General features: G+C 37.4%; 1 protein-coding gene across 1 annotated transcript in view; it reads right to left on the bottom strand.

Annotated features, from left to right (window-relative positions):
* The window catches only part of LOC127618875 (plexin-A2-like), a 230,780-nt gene that overhangs the window by 162,487 nt on the left and 54,765 nt on the right, over positions 1-13,528 (bottom strand). The window lies entirely within an intron of this gene.

Here is a 13,528-nt window from a genome sequence, read left to right as displayed (position 1 = left end):
GCAGCCAAAAGTTTGGAATAATGTACAGATTTAGCTGTTTCAGAAGGAAATTAGTAATTTAATTCACCAAAAAATGGCATTCAACTGAATTCATGGCTGCTGGAAATGGGGCCTGTCTAGATTTGATCAAAAATGACTTTTTTCAAATAGTAATGGTGCTGTTTTTTTACATCAGTAATGTCCTGACTATACTTTGTGATTAGCTGAATGCCACGTTGGTAAATTAAAATACCAATTTCCTTCAGAAACAGCAAAATCTGACATTATTCCAAACTTTTGGCCACCAGTGTATATTAAGTTGAATAATGGAAATTAAACTGAAAATCATCTTTAAATGTCAAAGGGTTTTTGATCAGAGCAGAAGGCATCACAGAAAAATAATATCAATGAATAACTAATTGACTGCACAGGTGTAACATGTAATTGTCTCTGCCCACTGCCTTAACCCACCCCCATAGTACAATTGAAAAGAACAAGACACATTTTATCTGTCCAGCATGGAGTGGCTATGTCTGCCCGGGGTCAGTTCTAGGTCACGCGTCTGTCTAGTTAGTACTTTACAACAGAACAGATGAGGCGTTAGAGGACGACCCTAAAAAAGATCCAGCGGGATGGAAGAACAGACCAAAAGCCATTCAAAAACACAGGCAGCCGCAGAGGAATAGTGTATTGATCAAAAGACTTAGTTCTCAGTAAAATGCTGTGCTATCTTTAAAATATTTTGAATGACTTAATAAATCCATCTAGAAATCACAAGTCTTTGCTTTGACATATTTGACACTTCCTAAGTGTAGCAACTACTATAATTTCCAACAGATCTATATGGTAAATGGTCTGCACTTATATAGCGCCTTTTTAACCTACCTTAACAGTAAGTATTCCAAGGGCTTTACACTGTGACACATTCACCCATTCATACACACATTCATACACCAATGGCGGCAGAGCTGCCATGCAAGGCGCTAGCCTGCCATTGGGAGCAACTTGGGGTTCAGTGTCTTGCCCAAGGACACTTCAGCATGTGTAGTCGTGTGGGCCAGGATTCGAACCACCAATCCTGCGATTAGTGGCCGACCCGCTCTACCAACTGAGCCACAGTTGATTCAAGTTGTTGTTTTGCCAATATTTCCAATATTTGCCAATATTAACAGCAATGTTACTCAGGCCCAGAGCACAGGCGGGAAAAAAATCTCAAATGCTACATGTTCATGCCACACTAAAGTCCTGTTCAACCATTAGTCCACTCCGACGAATGTTAAAACCATCTGTGAAAGGCAGACTCCCAATCCACTAAACTGACATTTACAGAACGCCACCGTCCTGCCTTAACTGTAAATGTGTTCATACATAAAACATGTCAGCCAGTCAACAAGTCCCGCCTTCTACAGCTCGGCTGAGCGTGACCCTGAAAAGACCCGGTGCGCACCGCAGGGACCTTATGTCACAGAGAACCGTATGACCACTACCCCACAGAGGGCACTTTGAAGAACATAGGAAGTGGGTTTGGCATTCTGGTTGTGGAGGTAAATGTTGTGTTCACTGGTCCTGCAGGGAACTTAAAAGCCATCAGGCAGAAATACAGCAGTAGGGATGTGGAATGTTATTGTAAAGGCAGAATTCCTTTGAAGATGGGTTTATCTTTTGCACTATCCTCCTCTGTTCTTTGTTGTTGATTCCTGGAAATAAGGAATCTCTTCTTTCAACATTTCCTCTATTTTCATTTAATCTTTCTTCCTTCCCATGATCTGACGTTCACCTCTCCTGAGTAGTATATTCTCTCTATATTGATTTTGTTTTCTCTGTCTCTGTCTTCTCTTTTCATTCTTCTGCAACATTTGCTCATTAGTTTTTCATTATTGGCACACCCTCTCTTTCTTTCTCCCTCGATCCCATATGTACATTATAGATGGCAGTCGTCCCTTTGGCTCAAGTGGAAGTGCAGCTGTCTTTCTCATTCGGCGCCTCTGAAACTCTCTCCCACACAGAACTACACAACAAAAACTCTCAATCATTTAACATCATGTAGGTTTTGTGCAGTTTCACCCATGTTGCACATGTGTCTGTATTAGATTGTGTCTTAATGTGCATTTGTTTGTGGCCAAAAGTGTCCTATGTTGCTGTCAGCAAGAGATAAACTGCTATGACAATAAACCAAAGTCCTGCTGCAGGTAAAAGAGAGAGGGGCACATAGACCTGTGCTTGAGACTAATGATACATAACTGTTCCTGGGGCTCTATTCATTATATGTGGGTTTGATGATGTCAGGTGAACCATCAGGAAGTGTAATAAAATCAAATTAAACAGAAAATCTTACAATGTCATAATTTTTGATGTCAGGTGCCCTAACAGGAAGTGGAATAAAATAATGTTTGATGAGCTCTGCTGACCCAACAGGAAGTGAGAGTGCTCCTCATTTCCATCTCTATTCATCTTACTTGTCATTTTGCTTTAATCTGCCCTCTTTCTCTCTCTCAAGATCAGACACTTTATTGGCATGGTAGAAACAATATATATATATATATATATATATATATATATATATATATATATATATATATATATATATATACACATTTGGCAGACAATCAACCCAGAGCAAACTGGAGTTAAGTACCTTGCTCAAGGACACAAAGTGGTGGCTGTGGGGCTCAAACCAGCGACCTTCTGATTACCAGATTACCAGTTATGTACTTTAGACCACTGCACCACCACATATATATATATTTATATATATATAAATAAAACCCTGAAAACAAAACAAACAGAAACACACACAAAAAAAAAAAAAAAAAAGAACAAAAAAAAATATTTCATTTTAAATAGATCGATATAAACACTGAAACCACTTTTTTTGGCTTTAAAGGTTAGTGAATAGAGGTAAGCTTTACGTGCGTGCTTTATTTCTATGCATGCTATGTGTGTGATTGTATTTGTATGAGGAATTACAGAGACCGTTGGAGACTTCCAGCTACACGCTCATGCCAATAGGATGCGTTTGAAGTGAGAATGTAAGTGTGCAAGAAAACCACTTGAAGAGATACCAGACTCACATTCAAACACTCTACCTGTTTAACATGATAACAAACCATAAAAAAGACTCAGTTGGACACTCAGTCCAACACTTTGTGAGTATGCACGCTCTACTATAAGTGTACACAACCACATCACAAAAACCTTTAGGGCATCTAGTTTTGCAAATAACCTATTTTTGATTATTCATGCAAACTACAGTAACTCTTCCTATACTTAAAATGTAGTGAATACAAGCCATAATTTTTAAACACCTCATCTGTACTGTCGCATAGTGACAACTCACTATACTAAATGTGTTCTCGATATTTATCATTGGAAGCATAATTTAACATACTAATAAAAAAAAAAGGCATACAGTACTATGCAGTATGCCGTAAGCCGTACAATAGTATTCCATTCCAATAATGCAATAATTACATGACAGAGATATCCTAACAGAAAAAGAGTGTAATTTAATTTCTACACAAAGCACCTTCCATATGAAACATAAACCTGTTCAAAGACACGCCGCAACAACATTCACACTCTTCTCTAATTTTAGTCATAACCTCTAAACCACACTACACATGAGCGATCAAACCCGAAAAAGAACTGAAGAAAATCTAAATCCATTTCCCATATGTATTATTCATTCTTTATTCGCAATAAAAGGCTATGAAAAGCGCAGACCTTTTGAAGATAATTTTCAAGACACCAAGGGACTTGTACACAATGAATGTCCTTGTTTAAATATACTGTAAGAGAGAGGGAGAGACAGAACTCAGACTGACAGAGTAATCTGTCCTGTAGCCTATCTCAGATCTGCCGTAATCCATTTTAAATGGGTAGGCTTGTGCAGACTGTTGAGACAGAGAGAGACAGAGCAAGAGAGACTCCTCTGCCACCTGCACACCCTGATTCCAATTACACTAAAGGGGATTCCTCAAAATTGGCTGTTCTCACAGGTCAAATGTCATCACTTATCCAGTAAGGAACGGGTCACACTAACTGAAAAGGTTAACTTTCAAAATAAGGCCAACCTGACCCTCAACTTTTCCTAGATCTGTCTTACTGGTCATAGACAAAAAGACATGTGACCAAGAGAACTTGATCAGAGAGTCCCTTCTTGTCAGGTATGCTCACCATTAGGTCTGGATATTGATACAGATTTCCCAATTCGATTCTGATTCAAAAGCTCAGTTATAAAGTCAATTTGCTGACATATGAAAGAACATCTCTTTCAGCTAATGCTGTTATTAATAATACAGGGGACCTTATAACTAGGTACATAACAAAAATATAAATTTTACTTAAAATAAACTTAAATAACTTAAAATATTTTATTAGTTTTTCATCATTTTGGTCACATTTTAGATATATAAAAATGAGCATATCCATGTTTTCTATCAATAAATATGATATAATATTGCATATATTTAACTGCATTTTGTTACGTTTATGGTTTACATGCAAACAGTATTTACAGTGATTTGTTGAACACATGCTAAAAAACAATACTATTCCTCTCATTGTGTAGAGCGTTGCGCATAGACTAAAAGATACATTTGGGGATTTAAGAATCAGTTTCATTCAAATGAAGATCACAATGCATGGGAAAATGTATATTTTTACCCAGCCCTACTCATAATATATTTTAGTACATGAATCTGGATGTAGAGTGCCTCCATTTAGAGCAAAATAGTTATTCAAAGTCAAGTTTAAATTGAGTCTCAAGACTTAGTCTTTTGTCACATGTCCAAGTACCAAGTCTTTCATAGGCCAAGTCTAAGTCAAGTATTAAGTCTTTTGTTATGAGTCCAAGTCAAGTCTTGTCTTCAAAGCCAAGTCTAAGTCGAGTCTCAAGTCTATGTCTTTTGTGTACGAGTCCAAGTCAAATCTTGTATTTCGAAACCAAGTCAAGTCTCAAATCTTTCAAGGCCAAGCTTAGGTCAACTATTAGTCTTTTGTTACGAGTCCAAGTCAAGTCTTGTCTTTCAAAGCCATGTCTAAATCGAGTCTCAATTCTTAGTCTCTTGTCAAGAGTCCAAGTTAGGTCTCTAGTATTTCAAGGTCAAGTCTTAGTACAGTCTCAAGTCTTTAACTTTTGTCACATGCCCAAGTCAAGTGTCAAGTCTTCAAAGCTAAGTCAAGGGCCGAAACACTCAACGCAATACATGAACGCGGACACATCTTGCAACTCAAGCTCGATTTCATGTGTTGTTTCATTCTGAAACTTGTCAGACCGCAATTCATAACACAACATCTACACATTGCATTCTCAACCTTGCTGCAAGGGGCACGTGACAGATCTCTTGCTACTTTGTGAAGGAGGAAGCAGGAGCTGTGTAAACAATCCACATAAGCTTTTTATTGCACACACATTTTTTGGTCTAATACACACTGTTTTTAGAAACACACACAAGACTGCTGTGTGCATCTCTCTCTCTCTCTCCCCTCCAGCAGTCTGGACACCCTTTTTATCCCTCTCCATCTCTCAATGAACAGCTGTTAGAGACAATTTTCCACAGGTGTCAATCCTTACCATTCTCCCTATCCTGGCTTCACTCTCCACAGACGTCGCTCACCACCATACACATCACCACAGGCCACTATTGCGGGATTAGTGTGTACGGTTCGCTTCTATGGTGAGTTTTCCCTTTCAACTCAACTACTCAAATTTTAGAAACTTGCAAGAATAATAACAGTAACTCTATCGCCCCATTGAGCACTGAGGTTTTTTCCTGCCACAGAAACACAAGAATGCACATTAAGCATGTTTAATAGTATCACAGGTTGGCAAGTGCTACCATCTCCTTTCATGTACTTGTGTAAAGTATATTTCGGCCCTAAGTTTTTTATCACAAACACATCCCCAGTCTTTTTTGGTAACAGTGTTTTATTTGCTGCATGTTAGTTACAAGTCAACAACAATAACCACTAGGAACTCTTTAAAGGATTCTTTTTATTTTTTCTCTTCCTGTATATGGGGTGAGGAGGGATATTTCAGGTCTGCTGTATGCAGAAGAACCCCCCCCCCCCAACTACCACCTCTCTCCCAGTCCACCTGGATAACACATCTAATCCATCACCTGTGTCAGCTTGAAGAATTCTGGTGTCAGCAAGCCTCTCTCTCTCTCTCACACACACTCTCTTTCTCTCTCTCTCTCTTTCTCTCTATTTCCCTCTCCCTCTCTCTGATGGTTTATATCAGCGGAAAACAGGCTCTTTTGTTCTTGTTGCTGTAGTACAACACTATCTCCCATAACGCATATGTTACAGACTTCTAGTGCCATGTGTCACTTTCTATCCAGATGCACTTGAGCACTAAAGCAGATCTCAACCTCTCAGGGACAGAGAGAGAGAAACAGAGAGCTTGCGAGAGTGGATACTTTGATTCTGACCATGTTGTTTAAGTACAGTATATTAATGCTGGGGTGCATTTAGTGTAACTATACAGAGGGAACATTTAATTAGACTGGTTTACATGTGAAGCTCGTTATGCTAAGAACACTGGAACATTTTGAAACTATAAATATACACATATACGTTTTCCATAGAGTACACAGTAAAACATAAAGTACATAGATACTAAGGCTCAAATCAACACCTAATCATGTTGTCTTTTTAAAACTTGTTTTTTAATGCAATGTGTGAAGGTTTCTTTAATGTTATTTAACAAGTTTTCACAGTAACAAACTGAGACATCTTCCTGATCACCAGATGCCTATTCCCAACTATTAATTTTCTTTAAAAACAATCAAATAAAGTACAAAAAGAATGTGACGTGATCTAAATTTACAGTATTCACAAAACCTGTGACAGTGGAAGGCAGGTGTTTTATTTAAAATCAGATAAATTAATAATACCCCCATTATTGATTTGTCAACAGACAAAATATAATCTTATCATGTTCAATTATAAGACTCAAATCAATAGATATATAACCACCAAAAACAAAACAAATGTAATTTTATGGTAAAATACACCACATGACCCAGGAACAACATTAAAGGGATAGTTCACCTAAAAACGAAAATTATCTCATAATTTACTCAGCCTCATGACATCCCAGATGTGTATGACTTTCTCTCTTCTGCTGAACACAAACTAAGATTTTTAGAAGAATATATCAGCTTTGTAGTCCTGTAGCAATTTGTAGCAATGGTCCAAAGTGAACAGTGGCCAGAACTTTGAAGGTCCAAAAGCATATAAAGGCAGGATAAAAGTAATCCATAGGACTCCAGTGGTTAAATCCATATCTTCTGAAGCAATATGATAGATGTGAGTAATAAACACATCAATATTTAAGTAATTTTTCACTATAAATCTCCACTTTTACTTTAACTTCATTCTTCTTTTGTTTTTGGCAGTTCACATTCTTCTCTGTGCATATCGCCACCTACTGAGCAAGGAGGATAAAGTAAAAAAGGATTTAAACATTGATCTGTATCAATATGAGAATTAAATTTTTGGGTGAACTATCCCTTGAAGTGTCAAATAATCAGAGGTCTTGAAACAGTGTGACATTTTACTTGAAATTCTCTCAACAGTGAAAACTCAAAGTCATATTAGATCCAGAAACATATTGTGGCAGGGCGGAGGGTGGGGCCGTGTCGTGATCCTACACACCCGGTCCCGTATTAGGCTAATTATGCCTCCGCGAGGGTTAAAGCTGACTGCAGAGGATCGTGCGGGAGAGAGATCGTTTACACACACGACGGACATGTCCGTAAATGATCTCTCTCTCCCGCACGATCCTCTGCAGTCAGCCTTTAACCCTCACGGAGGCATAATTAGCCTAATACGGGACCGGGTGTGTAGGATCACGGCCCTCATGTGGAATGCTTTAAATACTTCTCCAAGTCCAAATATCAGGTCATTGATAAACTTCCTAAGAGTTTCACCAACAAGAACTTGACCTCGGTTTGAAACCCACACAAACCACACAACCTTTTTCCTGCAGGTTACAGAAACCAGAACTGAAAAAGAGGTGGTTGAATTTGTGGTGAAACATGATCAAAAATATCCCTAATTACCCAAAAATGCCAACACACAGTCTCGCAACAACGGGCAGCTGGCAGCCGGCTAAATTTAGAGAAGCCTTAAAACTACAGAACCACAGCCAAACTGGTGGATTGTGTCCAAGTGAGCTCATTGAAAACGAGTTTGAGGTAAAACTAATGTTGAACCAGTGGTTATATGATGTTTTTCTGCACTTAATTGGCCATGCCTGTTCTACATTAAGATTTATTACACAGTTGAATTCCTCAATGAGGTTTCCTCTCTCTCACAGAGTTTCGTCAACATCGTGTTGGGCCTTTTGCAATACATACAGCAGCTCCTTAATTGTGAGAACTTTTGGAATAATAGGTATGCTTAGTGAGGCTAAAACTAGCTTGGAATGAGACAAATAGTGTTTAGACTTCCTGTTACAGCCTCTATTATGGATTTTATTGTGTTCTTGATGGCTTTATCCACATTTACTGTACCTGAGATGTATTCTAGCTCTTGCTTAGGGAAGCATAAAGTATTCGACTCAGGAATGCTGGCAGAGTGTATACTCTAAGTTTGGGTGTCCCATTAATTCCATATGGAGGAGAAAAATAATGTACACACAAACTATAAAGCCCCTCTCATTTGCACCACTTCAGCACAACCCATAAAAAGAGTATCAAAGCAGTGTAAAAACTGCATGTAAAATTAAACTGCTGCCTGTGTAGACAAATTAGTATACACCATAAAATACCAAGAAGCTATGTAAGACTCAGTGTTGACTGTGAACATAATACATCTTTCTTTCAAAGACACAGATCATTGGGCAAATATTGGATAGACAATTTAAAGTCAAGATGAAACTGCTTTTGAGTAAAACAGGATTTTTTGTTTTGGGGGACTTGGTTGTATCCGTAGGGAATGGACTGAATCAAGAAAAGTGGTCCCTACATGAAAGGTGGTTGGATGGAAGTGGTTGAAAAATGGCATCAATGACACGAAAAATGTAACTTATATTAGAGGCAGATAAAGTTACACAATATTAGCAAGTCATTCAAAATAAGACCAATAATATGTATTAAGAACTTCATTGATTTCATGTTGACTTTAAGTATGATCCCATTAACATTCCATAAAAAAAACAACTGTTGAAGAAATGTAACTGCCTTCAAATCAAAACAAAATAGAGACCCAAACTAGCATAGCTTGATGTAGAAGCCCACCAAAAATGATCACCAAACATCAGAGATAATTGTCAATAGACAAGAACAGAACCCCAATGTGTGTTTAAAAGCAGAAGAAAGTTGAGGCCCAGGGGAGTTTGGGCATTTTAACTGATCAGAGGAAACAAAACCTTGTGTGATAACTCAATTGGTAGTGACAACTAAGAAGCTCAGGACTGCTGGGGTAAAGGTAGTATTGATAGACAGATAATGAAGCACACGCTATCAAAGCAAATGTAAAAATATTTGCGGTAACTAAACTCAAAGCATGAGCATAATGCGTCTCTCTGGTGTTCTCCCTCACTGAAGTGGAATGAAGTGAAAGGAATCTAAAGTTGCAGGGAAAACAGTGCAAATAGTTGAAATTTCTTCCCTGGAGAACAATCATATTGTATTGCAAGTGAACAGACTGTTATTTGATGAGTACATGCTCATTTTTGGAAATAATAATAATAAAAAAATGCATGTCAACTCCTTTTGGAAACTGATAAAAACACCATGTCCATTCAAATCCATTGGGGTAAAACCTCAATTATCTTATTAGAAATAAGCATTTCTACATCTTATAGAAGTGGACAGAAGCCAAGAATTCAACTTGTCTGGGACTGGTATATAAAGTTTGTTTGTTTTTTATCTTTACGCTTCATGGTATCTACACTCACATAGCACTTTATTAGGAACACAATGGTTGTAGCCCATCTGCTTCAGGGTTCAACTTGTTGTGCATTCCAAGATGCTATTCTGCTCACTACATTTGTACAGAGGGGTTATCGGAGTTACTGTAGCGTTTCTGACAGGTTAAACCAGTCTGGTCATTCTCCATTGACCACTCTCATCAAAAGGCATTTCCGTCCACAGAACTGTCACTCACTCTATGTCTTTTGTTTTTAGCACCATTCTGAGGAAACTCTAGAGACTGCTGTGTGTGAAAATCCCAGGAGATCAGCAGTTACAGAAAAACACAAACCAGCCCATCTGGCACCAACAATCATTCCATGGTTGAAATCACTGAGATCTAAATGTTTCCCCATTCTGATAGTTGATGTGAACATTATCTGAAGCTTCTGACCCATATCTGCGTGATCTTATGCACTGCACTGCTGCCACACAATTGGCTGAATGGATGAATTTGATGGCGACCATGCAAAAATGGACTTCATTCTGTATCTCTGCAACACTTCAACGGGTTGTGACTAAACTTGGCTTGTGTCATCACCATCATGCCTTGAGGTCACCTGCAGAGTTTCTCTACACTGCCCCCCACTGATCAGGAGATAGCAAAAATTATATTTTGGCTTATAACTCTTGAACACTTTGGCCAAAAATGATAAAACTGGTCTCTTCAGATTCAGTGAAACATTCTGAGTCAAATGATACCCAATTTTCCAATGTCGGCCATTTTGAATTTTGTCGCAAAATGCTCTATTTTATGAACACATTGGTGTATCGTTACAAAACGTTTTATGAGTCGTCAAGACCATGCCCTAAAGGTGCCTGATAAGTTTGGGTCTGGCACCACCTATTGGTGGAATTTTGTATATTTTTTTACTTTGTGAGCTTATAACTTTGTGGCATTGGTCTATTTTCACAGAACTGGTCTCGTTAAGTTTGGCAGGACTTGCCGAGTGCAATGATACCATATTTGCTATGGTTTGACTTATGGCCTGTTGCCACTTTGAAAATAGTTCCGAAACTACTTTAGCAAATTGCTTCAAAGCCGTTCATCCGATCGGAACGAAACCACCAAAATAAGAAGTGTCAGCATTTCTTAAGATCATAGAGAACAAATTTGCTCGTAAATGACAAAAACAGGCATGAATTTTAAAAGTGGTCTCTGCTTTTACGTAAATTGATATAACTCTTAAGTTAAATTGGATATTTTAACCAAACAGGATACACTTATATAAGGGCTCAACCTGAGAACACACATTAAAAGTTGTGGGGTTTGGCCATTTGGTGGCGCTGTAACAGAGAACAATATGAAAGTGGCTCTAAATATAGAAACTTTGGTCTGATTAATTTCAAAATTTGCATGCAGTGTCTTTGTGGGAGTTGCCATCATTGATCATGAGAGCAGTTGCATATATTGAGAAACATGGAAGTCATTGGCCAATCATCAAAAGACTTTACACTGAGCACACCAAAACGGACTTGAGGCTGTATGTTTGCATTTTTGTGAGACTGGTCTTGTTAGATTGTGTGGGTCATGCAGAGAACAATGATATCATGGTTGGCCATGATTGATTGTATGTATATGTTTTGTTTTTGCTATTACTCCTATAAATATATATTTGTCCAATTAACATGAAATTGAAATCTGCTGATTATTTGCAGACCATACCTGAAAATATTAGCAGATACTTTTGTTGTTTAGTACCAAACTGTTTTGAAAGTACCAAATTTATAAAAAATACAAAAGAGGAATTAAGGCTGTTGCATTTGCTTAGTAAAATGTAAATATTTTAGGACCTTGCCCTTGGGGGTCATTGTAAATTCTGGATGTCCTGTAGTAACCAATGGCTAAATGTTCTTGCTTGAAATATTTAAATAAATTAGACAATTTTTTTTTTTTCAATTAAGTTCATGTCATGGAAATAATCAAAACATGTATTTTTGTTTAAATAATGTTTTTGAAATCAGCATCACTGTCACAACATACAAAAAATAATGTGAAGAGACAAAAACTGTTCAAAGGCAAAAACATTAGCTGTAGTAAAACAAGACCAAAATTTTAAAAAAATCTATAAGATAATAATTACAGAATCAAGATAAATATTTAAAAAAATAGCAGTTCTGTATTTAATTGTTAAATTCACTCAATGTTGCCTCTGCACAACCTTGAGTAAACACTCTATCAATGTACTTATAGCCAAAAGACAAGCACTTTTGTTCTGCTGATGATCGAGATTATAATGTGCAACTAGTACACGCAAATAGAACAGTAGTGTATCTTGAGAAACATGGCCATATATGCTTCATTTTTATCTTTGACTCCTGCAGAATTCATCAGAATTCTAACTTAAACTGTGTCACGATGCTTCTTTCGCTGCTCATGCTGCCGATAATTGGCTTGACCCCCCAGTATTGCTGCTTGCATCTATATTTATTATTATTATTGTCATCATTAGTTATTGTTTACATATGTTATATTTACATATTTAAGTTGTATGGGTTCCAAAAATAATAATAACTGTGTGAATGGAAAGTGGACTTTAGTCTTACAACTAAATTGAACAAAAAAGAGATCTGAATTCTTAAAAGTCCAGAAAAAAAAAAGGCAAAACAAAACACAGGTTTCTTTTCTACTGAAGACTTGAAAACTGGAATTTCTGTTAATTTTGCTGCAACATTATCCAGTATACTAGTTAATAATAAAGTGTTTCTTAATAAGCTATACATTTATATTGAAATAATGTATAGTTAAAGGTTTGTGTTTCTTTACATATTAAAGAGTACTCCCAATTAGTCCACACTATAATGTAAAGATATTCTAAACTGATTATGCAAAAAAAACAACACTGGTATCGGCTTGGGCCGAGAACCTCGGAAGAGAAAAAGTGGTATCGGTGCATCCCTAGTAAACATTAATGGCCTGTTTAAAATAGGTTTCTCAAACACTCTGCCATTGACATTGGTTGGCCAAACAGACAACCCGCCCCAAACCAATGCCTTGGATGAAACAATGTTGCTATGTCAGGAAAGCCACAGTTCTTAAATGTTTTTGGGAATCCACCTACAGATGGGTTACATAAATTTAAAGCTGGGATAAGAGAAAGTATTTTAACATTGAAAAAACTACACACTTCACCTTTAAAGAGACATTTAGTGGAGCATTCATTGACACTTACACCATTATAGCCAATAAGAGAGAGAGAAATGGGGTTCTGGTTGCAAGGCCAGACTGTTTATTAACCGTGTTTTCTTATTTAGATCGTATTTACTCAGTGAAAGTCTAGGAAAGGTCTCACTTTAAATGGGTTATCCACATTCTACCTTTTATTTAGCCACAAATGCACTTCATTGTCTCTCCCACTCTGCTTTGTCCAGTTGTCTCACAATTTGTATCCTTTGATAAGGTCACTCTCTTTTTTAACAAAATGCAACTATAAGCAGGATCCTCATCTGTTCCCCCCTCTCTCTCTCTCTCTTTGTCTTTCGATGCATGGTTAACATTTGCACATCTATTTGTCTCTCTTGGCCCCCGCAAATATTTACAGCTGACTGATTGCTGTTTGAACCCCAGAAAGGACTCGCATATGGGCTCTGAATGGGTCTGATTTTTTTTCTTTGCTTCCATTACA

This window comes from Xyrauchen texanus, chromosome 25, assembly GCF_025860055.1.
Source record: "Xyrauchen texanus isolate HMW12.3.18 chromosome 25, RBS_HiC_50CHRs, whole genome shotgun sequence".
NCBI classification, from domain to species: Eukaryota; Metazoa; Chordata; class Actinopteri; order Cypriniformes; family Catostomidae; genus Xyrauchen; species Xyrauchen texanus.
Note: the sequence above shows the minus strand (reverse complement) of the source record. Positions and strands in the feature narration are given on the sequence as shown.